The sequence below is a fragment of the Orcinus orca genome, chromosome 4 (genome assembly GCF_937001465.1).
Source record: "Orcinus orca chromosome 4, mOrcOrc1.1, whole genome shotgun sequence".
NCBI classification, from domain to species: Eukaryota; Metazoa; Chordata; class Mammalia; order Artiodactyla; family Delphinidae; genus Orcinus; species Orcinus orca.
In genome coordinates this window covers 134,635,842-134,650,079 of record NC_064562.1, presented here as the reverse complement: position 1 = coordinate 134,650,079, position 14,238 = coordinate 134,635,842, and the positions used below count along the sequence as shown (strand labels likewise).

The 14,238-nt window shown below is 36.7% G+C and overlaps 2 long non-coding RNA genes across 2 annotated transcripts in view; both read right to left on the bottom strand.

Annotated features, from left to right (window-relative positions):
- The window catches only part of LOC125964338 (uncharacterized), an 86,908-nt gene that overhangs the window by 46,782 nt on the left and 25,888 nt on the right, over positions 1-14,238 (bottom strand). The gene's annotated exons all lie outside the window — the stretch shown is intronic.
- LOC125964341 (uncharacterized) lies at positions 842-8,235 on the bottom strand. Its single transcript, XR_007477279.1, has 3 exons — positions 8,171-8,235; positions 4,618-4,686; positions 842-862 (listed from the first exon to the last, which is right to left on the bottom strand). It is a non-coding gene; the product is annotated as an uncharacterized LOC125964341 (long non-coding RNA).

The following is a 14,238-nucleotide window of genomic DNA, read 5'->3' as shown; positions in this document are numbered from 1 at the left end:
ATTATTCTGTTGCTTTTTTAAAAATAAGAAAAAATATCAAAAAATAAAACCATTAACATTAGATAAGACTAAAGCAGAGACTATGTAATTAGTCTGAAAGGATCTTGAATTTCACATGTAGAAACAAAAGGATGGATTCTGTATCTGAAATCCAGTGTCCAGAGGTCAGGTCTTATCTCAACTTTTCCTTACCAACAGAAAGCATTTATTAAAATCTCAGGACTGAGCTCATTAACTATTCATTTTTATTATACTAAACAGTCATTTATTTTCATTTGAGTCGTATTGAGATAGCATAGTTCTTTATATATATATATATATATGTTTGTTAATCTGGTGATAATCACCTGGATGTTAAAATTCCAAGGTAATTTCTATGTAGTCACGGATATTTAGATTTATCACAATTCCTTGATGTTAATAATAATAATCTTATATTATTATAATAATAACATGGTAATTAATGTTAAGTACTTATAATAATAATAACATATTATTATCATTTTGAAAGTACACAGACTCGGACATGGCTTCTATTGCTAAAAATTTGGTGCAGGTCAGAATACACTCATCTGAAGTATATTCCCATAAAACAACACCTCCTTAATCTCCCAGTTTCATGACTATCAACAAAACAATCAATATCCATAAATAATAATATTCATAAAATACTCATGTCCCATAAAAATCATTTTCTCTACAGGTTTTCCAATGAGTTTTGAATGTTAAACAGTATTTAAATTTGACAATATTTATTTAGAACTTACTATTCACCAGACAACTCCGGGCAAATCTCCTTGTAGTGGAGGCAAACTGGCAGTGCTTTCAAATGCAATCTCTCGTTTAATCTTTATGTTTTTCCCTTTGAAGATAGGAAGTATTATTGTTACTTCACAGATGAGGATATTGGGGCTCTGAGAGTTTAACTAATTTGCCAAAAGTCACAAAGCTTGTTGAGTATAAGAGATAGATTGGGACTCACATCTTTTGACACTTACTTAATCCAATCATTCTTTGTAATATGCATGTTAAAAAAGGTGAATTTCTAAGTTGGGATACCTCAGGGGAGTCCTTCAATAGAACTCCACAGAAAGAGACTAATTCCCCAGATAGAGCTGGATGAAGGCCCAGAGCAAGCACATGCTTGTCTTGCTGCAGAATGAAAGGCCATGCTATGGACAACAGGACCCTCTCTATGAGGTAAGAATTGGCCATTGGTCATATTTCACTAAGCCTCTAAGACGTTGTGTCACAAGAGATAGTGCAATATATATAACACTAGGATGACCAATTTCACAGCACCTAAGTGTTGGAAAAGTTCTTAGCCATTATAATGGCTTCAAATCTGTGAGATGATGATAAACAACTTATCCAGGGATGAGCAAGTTTAGTGACAGCCCTGGTAACAGAATCTTGGTCTCTTGACTCCTGATTCAGGAACTTTTCCAATTTCAGTCCCCAAATGTTAGTTTTTCATAAAGTAGTGCAGGTGCCCTGAAGTGCTTGAACAATAGAGTACCTGTGGTGGTAAAGAATTTTACTCTATTGCTATAAAACAAAAGGACTTCTTAGAAGGAAATAGATGATGAAAGTCCCCTGATTGGGCAACTTTCTCAGAAATATGAAATGGAAAAAAAAAAAAAAAAACAGCTCTTCTTTTAGGTATCTTTTTCTTTTGGTTTAGCCAAACAATGTGTAGCCAAAAGTCTCTTTCCTATTCTCGATCTCCCTTGAGCCATTACTGTAAATGAGGGTGATGTGTAATTTTCCTCTCTTCCAATTTCTTCCACAACTGTAATCAAAGGGCCTTAAGTACCTGTTTAGATATAGGGATCTTTTTTTTGCCAGAGAAAATAAATGAATGAAAACCTAGAACAAATGCTTATTTTTTTTGAATGGCATTATCGTATTCTTAAAAAACCCTGTGCATTTGCCTTATTTATCATAGAAATTATCTGAAATATTCCAGTGGAATTTAACCCTGTTTCTAGGCTAAGTGAATTCCTTTTTCTTTTTTAATTTTTTTGACTATAAAATTATTTTGATAGGGAGCTCTGGGGATAAAACTTCTTGAACATACAAACAGGTTTAAAGAGTGATTTAGACTAAACTAAGGTATTATTAGGAAAGCTTATTCAAGATTTTGTATTAAAAATGTTAAAGTTCCACGTACAACTTACTGCTGGCATAATTAATATCCTTCAATTCATTCATTCAACATGTGTGGCGCATTTAGCATATTACAGACACTGCACCAGGTACCGGGGATTCAGTTGCGAGCAAAAAAGATGTAAAAATCACAGGATTTACAGTCTGGTGGAGAAGAATGGCCTTAAGCAAATACTCACACACCAAAATAGAAATTACAATTATGATAAATGCTACAAAGGGGAGATGCATACAGTTGTAAGAACGGATATTAAAAGAATTTGTACAAGATAAGTCAGGAAAGATTTACTTTGAGGGGAAGAGCAATCTAAGGGGGAGCAGCTTCAAAGTTTACAGCAGAAGGGAGCGTGGTACCTTCAGGGAACTGACAAAAAGGCTAATGGGTGATAAGAAAAGTGGTTGGAAGGTGCTTGTGGGTCAATGGCAGAGAGAGGGGAGCATTTTCAGTTATCGTAATGACTGGAGGCCGGTGATGCCAATACCAGAAGAGTTGCCACACGTCAAAGAACCATCACTTCCTTACGTGACTTCCTTAACCATCACTTCCAATAGTGACTGGTTTGAGACAAGCAGAGCCCTTTAGTTACGATAAGGACTTTGGTCACTGTAATGGAAAACCATGATGGTGGTTTCTTTGTGGGGTGGAGAGAGGGGAGATGACAAGATCAAATATGTGTTTTGAAAAGAACACTATGTCTACCATGTGAAGAGCCAACTGAAGGGAGCCAATACCAGGAAGAGGCAGGCCAGTTAGGATGCTACCTTAGTGGTCCAGGTAAAAAGCAATGGTATTGTCAGTGGTTTGCAAGCATTGCAAAGAAGCTATACAATACTTGAAGTTATTTCTTACCAGCCAATGTAATAGAACATTAAGCATAAAGAAAAGTTTGTCTGGCCCTTTATCTCCCCAATTCGTTCTTGAGTTTTATACAAGTCACTTAATTCTACTTTAAGGAGAACCAAACACAGAGAACAATAGCACCCGTGTCTCCTTCCCACCATAAGGGTTAACCCAGTAGTGATCCTGGTCATCGTTCCCAGTGCTGACGGTAAATATCTGGCAATAATGATCATGGAATTTTAGAATTCAAGGAACATTAGAGATAATGCAATCAGGCCTTGATTCTGCCAAAGAGGGCTGAAATCTAGAGAAAATAATTAAAATGCTTAAAATTTTACATCTAGTTAATTTAGGAATTGGGACCAGAAAAAAACTAATAAAAACGAAAGAACTTCTAGTTTCTAATCTAGTGCTTTTTTCCATATTTCTTTCTTACTAATAATCGCAAGGATCTCAGAACTTATGCGTGATTATCTACAGATTGGCAACAAATAAGCTCATGCTTTGGAAGTTACAAACGGCTATGAAAAATAGACTTGATAGTTGCTGAAAGTCAACAGAAATATATTTTAAGAGCACTGTTTTCTGTTTGTTCACTTTGTTTTTTTTAAAAAAATTGAATTTGAAAGCCTTGAGGCAGGACACTCATCTACTTGTTCTCCACAGGCCCTCCCACCACCTAATGTGGCCAATTTATCTTAGCTTCCTGATACACTGCAGGCACTTTCCCGCTCCTGACTGAAAGCTCTGCTCTTTTTCCAAACTCCACTTAACCAGCTCAGCATGCATTAACCATTCTGTCTATTGTCTCTGTAAACTGGCACTCAAGGCACGCCTAATACTCGCAGCTAAGGACATTCTCTTATTTCTGCCTTCAAAAGTTAAGTGGTATGTTTACCAAAGGTCAGTCTTATTTTTTCCCCCAAGCTATATGTGACAATTTTAATTTTTTTGCAATTACATAATTTAAATAAAATTTGTATAAGCTGATGTTTCATGAGTACAAAAAATGTAAAAGAATTGTTCTGTACAAGCTAATGGGAGTACCTTGGAAACATCCAACACAGGTGAGTTGCCCAATTTAAATTGGATGTGGGTGAGGCAAATTTAAAAGACTGGAAAAATATAAGCATCGAAAAGCATTCTATTTTCAGACAGCTTTGTAAATAAATGTCTTACAAGTCTAATTCCCTTGTAAACAAAATGAAAACTAGAATTCATGGAGGATTTGCTGTGGGCCAGGAAGGCTCTGTGGAACACCATCAGTTGATCCCTGCTGGGAAGAGAGGGCTTGGTGACTGAGGTGCACTTGTGTATTTTAAGTTATAATAACTTATTATGATAGTAATGTGTTATTCTTCATGAGTCCCAGTTTTAACCAATTTTTTGATCAACTGACTACTTGTAGGTCTCTTATGTGATGATAAGAAAACATTTGTGTATTAGACACCAATATATCATTCCTTTAAAAATCAATATAAGTGATTTCATATATGTAAGTTTGAGGGTATAAGTATGTATGTTTTCAGCATATGATAAAATCTTTATTATTTATCATATATATTTAGATATAAGGATAATAATTTTCATAATGGTTTAGTACTTACCTAGGACATTTCATCCTAAATGCATTGGACCTGGTTAACGTTTGATTTTGAATTTAGTTAAGGTAGACTCTGGAATGAAATAGGTTTTCCGGGTAAATATTATGAGTTCTAAATCATATGCCCCAGAGGGCAGAGCATTCTATATAGATAAAAATCACATGTCAGCCTCAGTGGACAGCCTTCTTTCTGTTTTAAGTAAAACTTTCATGCCTTTGATTGCTCATTTATTTTGACACATTCCAACGCTATAGCATAGACTTGACCAACATAACAATGTTATACAATTGTAGAAGAATTCTTTGGCCATTTTTAATGTGATATTTTCAAGGTCTGTAAAAACCATTTCTGCACAGTTGACCATGACTGGTAATGCTCACACCCTAGTCCTTGAACTTGACTTTAAAAGTCCAACTGTATTAAAAACTTGTCACCACAAATGGCAAAAAGCTCATAAAACTTGGTTTACTTCCAAAAGTAAGTTTATCCACTAAAGTTGGGTTATTTTGGAACTGTGGATTGTGTAAACTTCTGCTTAAACAATCAAAGACTTTATGATCTTCACTGATGTACTGAAATCCATCCAAGAATCCAGGACATCTTTTGGTTAAGTTAAACAGAAAGCAACAGCTGCTTCTTGAGCAGTAAGAAACTCCTTAAAAAGAGGAGGAACTGGTGGGGGAGAAGAAGAGGAAGAAGAAATTAACCAAACAATGGAAACAAAAAATGTGTTTGCTTTTAGCTGAGAGGATGCTGTCAGCCAGTTAGGTACTCTAACTTCCATGGTCTTTAATTGTAAATCTTTTGGTTCCCAGAAATTATATGTGGTTTATACTAGTCTTCCCCCAGGAAAACAAAAGTATAAAACAACTTAAGTAAACTTTTAAGCCCTCTTGTTGTCAAATTTCCTTGATATAAAAGGTAAAAATAAAACAATGTAAATAATCCATTAAAAACATCAGAGCAACTGATGCTGGCCATAGTTAGGTCCTATAATCCTCAAACTCTTAATGTCAGTATCAGTTATTTTTCATTTTCACATCTCTCCTTTTATACAGTTAGGTATCCTTCTTAATTCTACTGTGAAAATATTTGGTCCTCACTGTGAGATAAGTACCAGGTAGGATCCTGGAGATATGAAAATAAGAAACACCTGGATTTGAGCCTCTAAGGCTTAGCATCCTACTTTCTCAATAGGATGTGAATTCTTTGAAAGCAAGCACCTCTTTCTTTCCTCGGAATCTTAGAAGCAGAGAATTTTAGAGTCAAAAGGAACCTTAAAAGATATCATCGGGCTTCCCTGGTGGCGCAGTGGTTGAGAGTCCGCCTGCCGATGAAGGGGACACGGGTTCGTGCCCCGGTCCGGGAAGATCCCACATGCCGGGGAGCGGCTGGGCCCGTGGGCCATGGCCGCTGAGCCTGTGCGTCCGGAGCCTGTGCTCCGCAACGGGAGAGGCCACAACAGTGAGAGGCCCGCGTACCGCAAAAATAGATATCATCTACACCAACCCCCATACACCAAGGTCTCCCGGTACGAGCCCCTCCTACCCACCATGAGTCAAGGTGATGAAACGATCAGTTATTTACCTCCTTCCTCCTCAGACTCTGTCAAAATGACACCCATAAACAAGTATAGCACACTAACTACAGGCCAAACACTACTGTATATATTTTACATATATCAACATATTTAAGCCTCATTACGGCCCTAATGAGGCAGGTACTATTATTATTCCCATCTTACCAGAGAGGAAACAGAGACACAGGAAGACTGTAATCTCTCAGTGGGTCACTAGAGGAGCCGGGACTGCACTTGGGCAGTCTTGCTTCCCAGCCTGTTCTTAATCACTATGCTACTCTGCTTCTATCCATACAAAGAAAACATATTTTAAAAGTTTACAAACGAGGGAAGGAAGACAGCTCTATTTTTCACCTTATATTTTAAACCACTGTTATTACTTAGCCTAACTGTCTTCACCTTATTTCCTGAACTTTAACCTGACAACTTAGGCCTTTTCCAAAAATTTTGAAAAGAACATGCCATGAATTCTAGAAGTAATTTCAGAAGAGAGATGTCAGTACTTAATTCACAGTAGCTTTGTTTGCAGAGAGCAGTCATATTACAGTCACACTTCTTATCAAGGATGATAGGGTACAAAGGTTCAGTGGCTCGTGGACCACATAGTGAACATATCTGGGAGAAATAATGGCTTCTCGGATGACCCTGCAGGGTAGAGACCAATATCACAGATATGAGAGAAAGATCTGTTGACTTCTACCTAGAAGTTAATAGAAATAAGAGTAGAGCAGGCAGACACCATGATCAGCAGTACAAACTAGACTAGTTTATATTGCAAGTACTTCAGGATAAACTGAGAATTGCACCTTGAATGGGCAAAGGTTAAGAGGCGTCAGGTACCCTATCTTTCCTTTATCTTTCTACTATTTGATATTCAGATACTATTCATTTTCATGAAAGTTCACCCTGTCTGACTTGGTTGTCCCATTTGGGATCTGCCTCAAACATTTTAAATGTTTAGCAAAGCAAAAATACTTGAATTACACATTTTGCAAGAAATGAATGAACCTCAATCAAGTTGCAGTAGGCTGTGATGTGCTGCTATAGATGTGGGGGTTCTGACCACAGTGTCTCCTGGTTTGGTGTAGCAGGTGCTTTGCTCCTGCCTGTTTCATGTCTCCACACTAGCCAATTAAATTTCAGGAAGTCCATTACCTCCCTTCTAGGCTGATTCTGTGAAAAATTAAAGGAGCAAGAACTTCAGTAGAATTCTTTATCTTATGGTTTAACATCACGCTGACTTCCAGTTTGTAGAGATAAAGTGCAGAGAGGCACACACATGTTTACTAAGTCTTATGAGACTCCTAAAGTGGTTCATTTTCTCTACGACTAAAAAAAAAGTGAGGCACCGACATTGAGAAAGGCCCTGTGTCTTCAATGTTGGCTTGAGTTGTTTGCTTCTACTTGAAAGAGAAGCCCTTTAATTGCTCAGTGTCTTTTTCTGATTGTCTTCTTTGTTTCTCTTCTCATGGAAAAACACCCCCCATCAGGGGAAATGTATAAACTATTGGAAATTATGATTATTCCTGTGATATTGACTTTTCTGATTATCATTAGTTGATATTTCGACTTCCTGGGTAGAAGAATAACAAGTGTAAAATTCCAGCCTATGAAAAGGCTATTTAGAAGGAAATACAATGTTCGGTAAAGTACACCTTTGAGACAGTACCTATTCCATCTGTTTCTAGTGCCTCGGAGGTATTATCTGTGAATTTTAAACTATAACATTTGGTTTGTTGGTTTGTTTGTTGTTTTCATTTTTTCATTGTGGTATAAACTATAACATTTTAAGTTTGGAAATTTCCCTCTCCATATGCTGTTTTCGGGGATTTTTTATCACCAGAGTTCAAATGATACAATGTCCTTGCCTAAGAAATATGTTTTTATGAGGTTTCATTTATAATGTAAACATTTCATATATAACTTTTAAAATATGTTAACATTAGATCTCATCTTATTTCAAACTTGAAATTTCACCTGTATAACGTTCAATTGTGGAACAACAATAGAAAGTCATGGACTAGGGGTCAAATGGCTTGACATCTAATCCTAGATGAGGCATTAGTTAGTCAAATCATTTGTCCTCTATGGGCTTCTGTTTCCTCTCTTGTAAAATGATGATGTCATAATTCTCAGTATTCTCCAAGGTCTCAAATTCTATGATTGTCTAATACTCCAGGACTCCATGTGTCATTTCAGCCCTGCTAGGAAATTAACATTTTTTAAAAAGTAATTTTAGGAATAATGAAACCATTGAAGATATTTTTTAAAACTTACTGCAATTTTATTTTATAAATGAATTGTTTTAAAAACCTCATCTTCCAGAAATTACAGAGTGCACACTTAATTGCAAGTCATGCTTTGTCAGGTAGCACCTCACTTGCATGCCTTTTCAAAGCATCTGCAGAATTGTATGGTATTTCCAGAGTGCCACATGAAGAAACTGGGCAATTTTGCAATTTTATATAGCTAAAAGATAGTTGTACTAGTTGGTGGTCTAATTCCTACAACAGTCCTGAAAGGCATTTGCTTTCATCTAGCAACTGGCTACCATGGTGGTAATGGATGAGTTTTAAACAGCTGTCACAAGCTGAAAAAAAACAAAATAAAAAAGCCACCCTCCTACACTATGTAAAGACAGCCTGCCAATAGCTAAAACAAATCCTTCTTGGAGCAATTTAACAAACAGACTTTTTTTTGTTGTTGTTACTATTAAATAGAAACTCATAAAACTCAAACAAACTGGCTTCATGTTTCCCACACACTTGAACAGCCTAACTTTTCTTATGGGATCACAGCAATTAGTGGTTTCCAGATGCATTTCAAATGTGTTAAGTGCCTGCAGGAATTGGCTTTTAAAACATACCCACGTCCTCAAATGCTTCAATCTCAAGAATCTACTATAATCCCCATGAGGGACTATGATGTCTGTGTAATGTTTGACCATAGTTTGGTGCTTAAGTTGCAATTAATATTAAACAGGAAAAAAAATTGGGAAATGAAAAAAATTCTGTCTTACACGCCTTTTAAAATTTCCTCCTTTTTTAATGATCACATTACCAGTTCCCTTGTTATCCTGAAAATCATGGAAATAATCACTAACTTCTATTGGAGAAAAAGCTGGAATAAATGAGATTCTGAGAAAAAGCTCTTGGTGTCACTGCGTTGTTAGGCACTCCTGGAAAACTCATTCCTGGACTGTGGCTAATTGAACTACAAACATGTCAGTCTGACAGCACTAACAGTTTATGACTCGTGCGTTGGAATCTCCAGCTTTCTTCACTTGCTCCTGGACAATTTCTCCCTGTCATGAGACTCTTCCTCAACTGGAAGACTGGGTCCTTATGTTTACACCCAGTATTTTACCTTTGATTGAAACTAGACAGAAGGCAAGTTCACGGTCTGTCTTCTCGTAACTGTCAGTGCTGAAAACAAGACATGAGAATAAAAACATGGCTTTTGGGAAAAATGCATTTAACAAGTGGTTTCTCCTCCATTGACTGACGTAGTTATCTTCCCTTGAGATACGGCCAAGTCTCATGTTCTTTATATTTTTTCCTTTTAGTTTCCACGTGGACGACTCTTAAATAAAAATGAGAAACACGAAGAGAAATTAGTCATGCTCACCAATCAGTCAGAAGATTCTGAAAGGTAATTACAGACACATTATTTAGAGGATACATGCCTCTAATAGTAATATTCTAGTAGGACCACTTCAGTTTCCAGACAAAGGTTTTCAGTCTATTAAGAGTAGACAAGAACTTATCTGGATACAACCATAAAGAGTTGATAAGAAATATATGGTGGATAACAGTGTGGACTATTTGAACACATTTTTTTTCACTGCTCTTCAAGGGGCAAGAATCATAGCAAGTTACGGAAGTTATTTGATTTTTTTTTTTAAGTATTTGATAAATTCCCCTTGACAAGTTTGGATCTTCAGATGATTTCTCCTCAATAGCACACATTTTCACCTAGGAAACAACTTTATATCTTTTTTTTAAATTTAATTTATTTAATTTATTTTTTAAATTTATTTTCGTTGCTGCGCGTGGACTTTCTCTAGTTGTGGTGAGAAGGGTCTACTCTTCTTCGCGGTGCACAGGTTTCTCATTGCGGTAGCTTCTCTTGTTGTGGAGCATGGGCTCTAGGTGTGCAGTCTCAGTAGTTGTGGCACACTGGCTTAGTTGCTCCGCGGCATGTGGGATCTTCCCAGACCAGGGCTTGAACCCGTGTCCCCTACATTGGCAGGTGGATTCTTAACCACTGTGCCACCAGGGAAGTCCCAACTCTATTTCATTAATAGGGTGAAGAGTAGCTATATCTTCTCTCCTGTGTTCTTAAATCCTCAGCTCAGGTATAGGATGAGAAATTTACTAAGTCCCTTAACAAAAAATCCCTTCTTCAGTCACTTTCTACATTCTATCGACCATTTATGGCTTTTCTCAAGCTTCACTCTAGTCATTGACCCATGTAGTTATTTCTTTGACTTCTTATTTGGCACCTTTTTTTTGTGCAAGATATTGGTCCAGCTGCTTCTAGACAATGAATCAGATCCTGTCCTTTTCCTCTAGCTGCTTGCAGTTTAGAAGTGAAAAGCCACACACACACACCTAAGTATAATAAATGTTGAATGTTTCGTGTCATAAAAGAGGCACAGATAATCTGCCCTGAGACATCAGAGGAAGGTGAGAATCCTAGTTGTGAGCATAAAGAGATGCGTGAAGAAGGATTTGTTTGACCTAGTTTCTCGCAAAAAGAAAATAGGGGGACAGATGGAAAAAAAGAAAAAGGAAAGCGTATTCCAGGCTGAAGGCAGAATGTATACAAAAAAGTTGTGTAGGTAAGTTGAGGACTTGTGTTGGTTCCAGTGAGCTTTTTGGTTTGACTTCCACATCTGGCATGTAATACAAAACTCATCTTGAGTGAGAGACTAAATAGTTGAGGACTTATTGTACACGCCAATGTTTCTCTGTGTATAAAGACAAAATTTCTTTCAAGTGAAAGATAACTTAAAGAAGTAATTACCCTCAGGTTCTGAAGTCGGTGTTGCTCAAACTTGGGTTCTCATAACCTGTGGATCTGGAGACATATTCTCAGGGTTCTTGGTCTGTGAAAAACTTTTCATTAAAAGAAGCCCATAGGTACTTCCACTGTGAGAATCACGACTGTGTACAAGGGAAGCCAATAAGAAATCTGAACAAGGATTGACAATAGGCTAACCTGGCCACAGTGTCTGAAATTGGCAAAGGGGGGGAAGTGACTAGAAGCTTGAATAAATATAGAATTGCTGATTTATCCCATTCTTCTCAACCTGTTACATTCAGTATCGATAACAAGCATTTTAGCCTTTAATTGTATAAATTTAGCCTTTAATTGTATAAATTTATACAATTTATAAATTGTATAAATTTAGCATTTTATTATGCATCACAGTTTATTATTCTATAATTGTGCTGTATGTATAATTCTTGTCTCGTTGATGAGATTTTCTCTACCTCAAGGGAAAGAACTCAGCATACAACGGTATAACCCACTTTAGCAGCAGGCCTATAATAAGCATTGATCAATTTCATATAAATGATTATAGAATGTGTAAGCAAAATAGAAATTCAGTTCACAGGAGTAGTTTGAGGATTAACCGATTATACTGACAACCTCTAAGATACTATAGATATTATAGAAGCATAGAAGACAACATATGATGTTGAACGATTTCTAGGAAAGATGATACCCCACATTTGCCAAATATGGACCTTTGGTAGCGAAGGTCCATATTTGGCAAATTTTACCAGTTTAAAAAAAAAAAAAGAATGAACGAGAGGAAAGGAAAGAGAAGAAGGGAGGAAAGAAGGAAGGAAGTAAAGCAGGCAAACAAACTATTGTTTCTGTGTTTTGAAGTTATGTTTAGTCTAGCTTTTCCTTCAGTAGAACCACAATGCAAAGAGGTAGGGATTACCTCCCCATCTCATCCCACCCCACACACCATTTTCTTCCAGGTGGAGAATTACAAGGACTTGTAAGCTCCTGAGTCCCATTCTATTGCCCCCTCTCCTCAGCAACCCAAATTACTGTTTAGAGTCTCTCCATTTACCCATGATGAAAATTACTCAGAAGTTAGTAGTTAACATATTTTTTTCTACAGAAGTAAAACTTTTGTATTTCTAAGAGAATGAGACAGGTAGGTCCTTTGACAGTAATTTAAAATGCTCAGGAGATGGTTTTCAGGTTACCTTTTTGGTGTATATGACTTGGAGTCCAGAAGAAGGATGGTGGATGAGGCAGATGCTGCAGTCCATACCCCCCTCTCAAGGGAGGTGAGAAAGAGAGAAGAAAGCAGGGAGATGAGAGGCCACAGAGTAGGAACTGAATAGTGAGTGCTGGTCATCTTTCCCTCTTCCTCTCCTGAACTGACCCCTTCCTACTTGAACCGTTTTAGGTTCTGCAGGGTAAAATCTGCCACTTCTTGAAGGTGATACACTGATATCACGGTTGTCATACCAAACTTCTTTCTAAAGTAAAGGGGCAGAGGAAACAACTTTGATCCCAGTGAGAAACTATCAAAGTAAAAACAGTATTTTATGGTTTTTATATTTCCTGTTAACAAAATCTCGAAGCATATTGTTTAAAAAGCAGCCCCACTCAATATATCATGATCCTGGGGTCATCCTTGCTTTGATGTACTCTTATAAGACCAGCTCCTCATTTAAATTTTCCTAAAGCAGAATTTTTTCCCTGTCCTAACATCTATTTTAAGAAATTTATTTTTAATAAATTATGTGTTCAGAAAATTATAATTATTACCTAGCAAGGAAAACTATTATGATTCATTATAGCCTCAAGTAGAGGTAATCACAGTAGAATAAAATGAATGTTAAATTCCCATGACGTGCCTCCTTTACCTGGCATTAAACTCACTCACATTAGCACTTGTTCAACCTACGTATTGAACGTGGTCAAATACAATCTCTGTTATTCATTGCTTTCTGGGAACAATACACTGGTTTCAGATGCCCTTAAGGAGCTCCTGTGTCTTTCCCCACATTCAAAGCTTAAATGTCTTGATGCAAAACACTGGTGGACTTTAAGAAAATTAAACAACAGGTTTTTGTTTTTTGGTTTTTCTTCCCATACATGAAGAGTACACTACCCTCCAGATGCAGTATTTGGCAGCCAAAAAGCTGCTGGCTATTAAACATCCCTTAAAACTTCATTCTTTGCTCATAAAGGGAGGAACAGTGTAGGGACGTTTATGGGGTGATAGGCAAATATTTTGGTTGGAGCAAGACTGTGTGGTAAGCGAAAGCTAAAATGATCATTTTTATGATATCATAAGCATTTTTACAATTCTTTTGGCCTCTTCATTTTTAACCTACTTCTTACCTGACCCTAAATTAAACTATTCTGGGAGGGCCATTTATACAGTTGCTGTCCACATGGTGAAGAGAGAAGTGAATGGTGTCATCTACTTTCTCAGACTGGCATACGTATTTTCTATCCATTCACATTGTTTTGTCAGATAAAAGAGAAATTAATTTTGAAGTGCTAAGTGTTTTTAATTACTCACAGAACATCACAGATCCTCACCTATATTTTCTCGTAAATTTTGTTAATTCTTAGTCATGCTTTAAACAGTTTCAATATTTAAACTTATGAGACAAATTTGTCAGGTTTTCAGAAATTATAGTTCTTCAAACTAATAAACATCAAAGTTACATTGGGTTTCTGGACAACAGTCTAATTAAGTCTCTTCTCTTTCCAAAATAAGAAAGTAGCATCTCAAGCATGTGTTTATGTGTAATATATTACATAACATTAACTTTTATTGGATGGATACATTCACAGAGATATAAGACAGGGGGCTTTTAGAAAACTTGTGTTTTCAGCCAGACTCCATAAAGCACATTTCAGAAAAGCTTTTTCCATACAAACAACACCCATGGGATGAACATAGACTTTCCATTTTCTAAGGCCCAGCTTAAACAAAATGCCAAAGAAGGTATCTATGGTATATCTTCTGTCTGTCTAATACTTTATGCCCACAT